The sequence below is a fragment of the Primulina tabacum genome, chromosome 15 (assembly GCF_025594145.1).
Source record: "Primulina tabacum isolate GXHZ01 chromosome 15, ASM2559414v2, whole genome shotgun sequence".
In the NCBI taxonomy this organism is placed as follows: Eukaryota; Viridiplantae; Streptophyta; class Magnoliopsida; order Lamiales; family Gesneriaceae; genus Primulina; species Primulina tabacum.
In genome coordinates, this window is record NC_134564.1 from 1,400,014 (window position 1) to 1,406,081 (window position 6,068).

Genomic DNA, 6,068 nt, shown 5'->3' on the forward strand with positions numbered 1-6,068 from the left:
TGTGTTTAGTACGAGAGTGTTGTACCGGATTTTTTGAAATGTTAATAGCACTTGAATTATCACAGTATATAACTAAGGGTTCACTCTTAAGCCCATAATCTTCTATCATTTGATTCATCCACAAAAGTTGAGTGGAGTGCAACCACTTCCCGCTGTCACATATTCAGATTCAGCAGTTGAAAGTGACACACAGTTCTGTTTTCAACTATGCCATGATATCAAATTATTTCCAAGATAAAAACAACCACCAGAATTACTTTTTCTATCATCCAAATCCCCAGCCCAATCAGCATCTGAGAACCCTACTAGATTTGTGTTGGTTTCGTGTGTATACCATAATCCTAAGTCAATGGTTCCGTTTATGTATCGTAAGATACGTTTTACGGCTTTTAAGTGAGAAATCTTAGGATTAGATTGGAATCTAGCACACAAACAAACGCTAAACATTAAGTCAGGGAGGCTAGTAGTTAAGTACAAGAGACTTCCTATGATGTTGCGATATAGGGTGTTGTCAACATTTTCGGCAGTATCGTCTTTGGATAGTTTTTCATTTGAGCCCATAAGTGTCTTCATGTGCTTAGAGTTCTCATTAGCAAATTTCTTTATCAGATTTTTGGCATACTTACTTTGGCACAAAAAGATGTCATCATGCATTTGTTTGATCTTTAGGCCAAGAAAGAAATGTAATTCACCAACCATGCTTATTTCAAAAGTAGTAGACATGCATTTAACAAAATTATTAGCATGCTTTTGGGATGAAGAGCCGAAAAATGATATCATCAACATAGATTTGGCAAATAAGGATCTCACCTTTGGATTTTTGAATAAAGAGAGTTTTATCTACCTCACCTCGTTTGAATCCAATTTCGAGTAGGTATTCAGTCAGTCTGCCATACCAAGCACGAGGTGCTTGCTTCAAACCATAGAGAGCCTTTTTCAACTTGTATACATGATCAAGATAATTATGTGGATCTTCAAATCCTTTAGGCTGTCTAACATATACTTCTTCACACAAAATCCCATTCAAAAATGTACTTTTAACATCCATTTGAAACAATTTGATTTTCATAAAGCATGCAATAGCTAGCAAAAGTCGGATAGACTCAATGCGGACAACAGGTGCAAAGGTCTCATCAAAATCAACCCCTTCAATCTGTGTGTAACCTTGAGCAACCAACCTTTCTTTGTTTCGAATAATGTTTCCTGACTCATCAGTTTTATTTTTAAAAATCCACTTTGTTTCAATTATATTTCCATGGTCAGGGGATGGAACTAAAGTCCAAATATCATTTCAAACAAACTCCTCAAGTTCATCATGCATAGCATTTATCCAAAACTCATCTTTTAAAGCTTCGTCGACATTTTTTGGTTCAAATTGAGATAAAAAGCACGAAAATCTTACCTGTGAGTACATGGTACTCATGCACACTAGTCCAACCATTCTTCTATAATCGACTTTCTCTTTCTTTCTGGTTTGGACATCTTCACGCATTCCTCCAATGATTTGAGATGATGGATGGTTCTTTTGGATTTTGCTTGGAATACACGGTCCATCATCTGCTGCATCATTATCGCTGTGAGCATCTTCTTATGGGTCGGTGACTTCCGTATCACGTGTTGTGCCAGATGTTGCAACATCTGGGACAACATCTGTATTTTCCAGTGAGGTTTGAGTTTCCAGAAGGTCTTCAACGTCATCTTCAGCAGTTTTCTTCTTGAGATCTGCACAATCATCAAAAACAACATTAATAGATTCCATAATAGTCCTGGTTCTTAAGTTAAACATTCGATAAGCACAACTATTAGTGGCATATCCCAATAACAAACACTTATCACTCTTTGAATCGAACTTAACAAGTTGATCCCTGTCATTCAAAGTGTAACACACACAGCCAAAAACATGAAAATATTTAAGGTTGGGCTTCTTTCCCATGATAATTTAATAAGAAGTCATGGTTGATCCACTTCTTAAATACACCCTATTTGAAATGTGACACGCCGTGTTAAGTGCCTCTGCCTAAAATGCTTTGCTATGTTTTTTGAAGCTAGCATTACTCTTGTCATTTCTTGCAAAGTCCTGTTCTTGCGTTCGACAAAGCCATTTTGTTGTGGAGTTTTTGGTAGCTGAAAATTCGTGTGAGATACCTTTCCTGTCACAGAAGGATGAGAAAGAAATGTTTTCAAATTCTTTACCGTGATCAGTTCTGATCCTTCTTACCTTCAGGTCATTGAAGTTGGTGATTCTTGTAATCAAATTTTTGAATACATCGAAGTATCTGATTTCTTACCTCCGAGGCTTTCCACTTCTATAGGACCCATAAGGTCCATGTGAAGTAACTCCATACAACGTGTTGTGGGGCCCCGGGTTCGATATCTAATACTAATAATTATAATTGTAACTAACCAAATGATTTAGTAAATACATAATTTGTGGTTCACAAATTCACATAAATATCGTCAAAATAATTTAATGGTCTCAAATGTTTGAAATATAATTTTCAATATGCCAACAAAAAGTAGTGAACCAAAGAAATCCAAACATCATTACATAGCTCCTAAGACCCGAGAATCCCACTCTAACTTGTATCTCCTTGCCTAGAGCTGGACTCTGGCATCCCAAACATCGCCTAACCTACCGTCAAGCACATGAAAACAAGAGGTAGCCGACGTGCCGGTGAGTATAAACCCAGTATGATACAATCAATAATATATGAGAATTAACATTTCAAATATCTCATATAAAATTCATAAAGATGCAATATAATGCAATGCATGATCAGAAGCTGTGGGCTATCAATAAATCTCAAGATCAAGTGAATCATCTGGTCATAGGGTACCCAAGGGAATAGAATCACCCAGCAACATCCACGGACTCATCCGCTCGGGGTGGGGTGCTGTGTTCTACAATCCCAGGACTATGGTGCGCCTATAGAGAGTGTTCAGGCCATAGCAGCGACCTCCGCATACACTATGCCAACTCAACTATAGCCCCATACGTCCAACAAATCAATAAATCAAGGCGACCTCCGCCATATCAAATCTGAATCAAAAAGTGGCTCAATATGCAATGTAATGATGCAAATCAATATCATCATTTCGATATCATAATCAACTAATCTCAATACAACAATCATCATCAAATCACCAATAGTTCATCGAGCCATAGAGTTTTCAATTTAAAATAAAAATGATACTTTTATCTCGTATGTTCCGACCGTAACATACCTTTCAAATATTACCAAAAGAAGATCGAAATGTGTAGGTGAGAAGTCTTGAACCTTTGAATTCTACTATAACTCAAGAGCTTTGATCATCTATCAAAACAAAGTAGTTTCTGTTCAAAATTCATAATTAATTCAATACTGCTTCGAATCAAGATCCGTAAATTTCTTAACCGTAATATGCCATAAAAACATTCATTGAATCATTTTATCAAACACATGACATGCGTGCTAAAGAGTTAGCTCCTTTACTTTGCCCTTACCTTCAATTCCATTTCTTTTCAAAATATCAATACATACAATAATAATATCATCAATCATTATACTAACAACTTCACCTCAACACTCAAACAAAACAACACATTGTTTTCCCTTCAATCACTAAACCAAGTAAATAAGCTTTCTTACCTTGCTTATAAACTCTTGAGGAGAAGAACTTCTAATCTCCAAGCAAATATTAAGGCTTCAATCGAAGATTAATGTCTTGGAAGAAATTGGATTGAAGGAGAATGAAGAACCCTAGCTCTAAACCAATGGAGAGAAAAGAAGGAGAAGGAAAATGAGTAAAAAGATGATCCCATTCGATTTTATGCCTTCCCAAACCTCAAAAACACGTTTTTTAACTTGCTGGGCGCTCGGGCGGTCACATATTACCGCCCTAGCGCCGAACTTACTGCCCACAACTCAAAAATTCAGAAGCAGTGGCGCTCGGGCGGCCGTTTCTTACCGCTCGGGCGCCGCTCTGCGCACAGCTACTGTAAAGATCGCTTCTGAAACGCCTCTTCCCTTCTGAATTAGAAAAAGTGGTAAACAGGAAAGTTGTAGCCCTATGTCTTGGCTTTCATCTCCAATTAACCTCATGTCATTTGAAGGTCTGAGTAAAAAGTTATGATCAATCTCCCAACATGTGTCATTGTAGGAACGACGATACGCACGACACACTTCAAAGCGCTTTTGGCTCGTTTTTCCTAATGATTTGAACAAAACTCAAAACATGAAAGTTATAGCCTTATGTCTTATCTTTCTAATGAAAGAGGCCTAACATCAATTGGATCAATATACAAAACATTATGCTAAAAACCACAACTACTGCCACATTTTTCATACCGTTTCTGCACTTCCATTACCTATTTAGCTCAAATTCCACCTTTGATTCTACCCCTCCATTATCTATTTCATTCTATAACATTCATTACCAATCATACCATAACGTAAAGCCAAGAACCATCACAACTGCTGCCACATTTTTTCAAAATTCGGGCATTACAATTTCTCCCCTCTAAAATAGATTTCGTTCTCGAAATCAATCATCTCTTTCAAGTCTAACATGTAATAATCAATACTGAAAATAAAACCGAGAATAGAAGCATACTTCATTTGAATAACTCTGGATATTTTTGTCTCATTTTATCTTCTAATTCCCAAGTTGCCTCCTCGACACCATATCTGCTCCACTGTACTTTAACCAATGGTATCAATTTATTTCTGAGTTGTTTATCTTTTCTGTCTAGAATCTGAATCGATCTCTCAATGTAGCTCAAATTCTGATCTAACTCAACCTCATCGGGTGGAAGTACATGAGAAGGATCTGGATGATATTTCCTCAACATGGACACATGAAAAACATCATGAACACCTGATAACGCAGGAGGAAGAGCTAATCTATAAGCCAAATCACCAACACGTTCCAAAATCTCATACGGACCTATGAATCTCGGTGATAATTTACCCTTCTTTCCAAATCTAACTGTACCACGGAAAGGAGATATTTTCAGAAAAACTCTGTCACCTTTCTCAAAAATCAACGGCCGTCTCCTAATGTTCGCATACTTAGCCTGTCTATCCTGAGTAGCTCTCATACGACTCTGAATCAATTTCACCTTCTCTGTCATATCTCTTATCATATCATGTCCTACAATTGGTGCTTCAGATAAATCATCCCAATACAAAGGAGATCGACACTTCTTGCCATATAGTGCTTCAAATGGTGACATTCCATTCCAATGCTCACTTGATAACTATTGTTATAAGAAAACTCGACAAGTGGTAACGAATCCTGCCAACCAATGCCAAAATCCACAACTACAGCTCTCAGCATATCCTCTAATGTCTGAATAGTACGTTCTGACTGTCCGTCTGTCTGAGGATGATAGGCTGTACTCAAATGCAAACGAGTACCAAGGGCCTCTTGTAAACTCTGCCAAAAATGAGAAGAAAATCTGGGATCACGATCTGATACAATGGACTTAGGCACACCATGCAATCTCAAAACTTCTCTGATATACAATCTGGCCATCTGATCATGCCTATATGTCATCTGATAAGGAATAAAACATGAAGACTTGGTTAATCTATCAACGATAACCCAAATTGAATCGCAACCCCTCGACGATCTCGGCAATTTCGTGACAAAGTCCATGGTGATATGGTCTCACTTCCATTCTGGAACCTTAAGTCTATGCAAAAGACCTCCTGATCGCTTTCTTTCTGCTTTCACTTGTTGACAATTCAAACAACGAAATACAAATTCTGCTATGTCAGATTTCATTCTTTTCCACCAAAATTGTTTCTTCAAATCATTGTACATCTTTTTACTTCCAGGGTGTACACTGAACTTACTGCAATGAGCATCACGCAAAATATGTATCCTCAACTCTGAAATATTAGGAACTACAATACGATCATTCACAAACAAAATACCCTCATTATTGACCTGAAATTCTGATCGATGTCTTGATTTAACGAGTTCAACTGATTTCTGAATGCTTTGATCAACCTTTGAGCCTCTTTAATTTTGACAAACAACTCGGGCTCTGCCTGAATCATAAATACTCTTACAGATTGAGT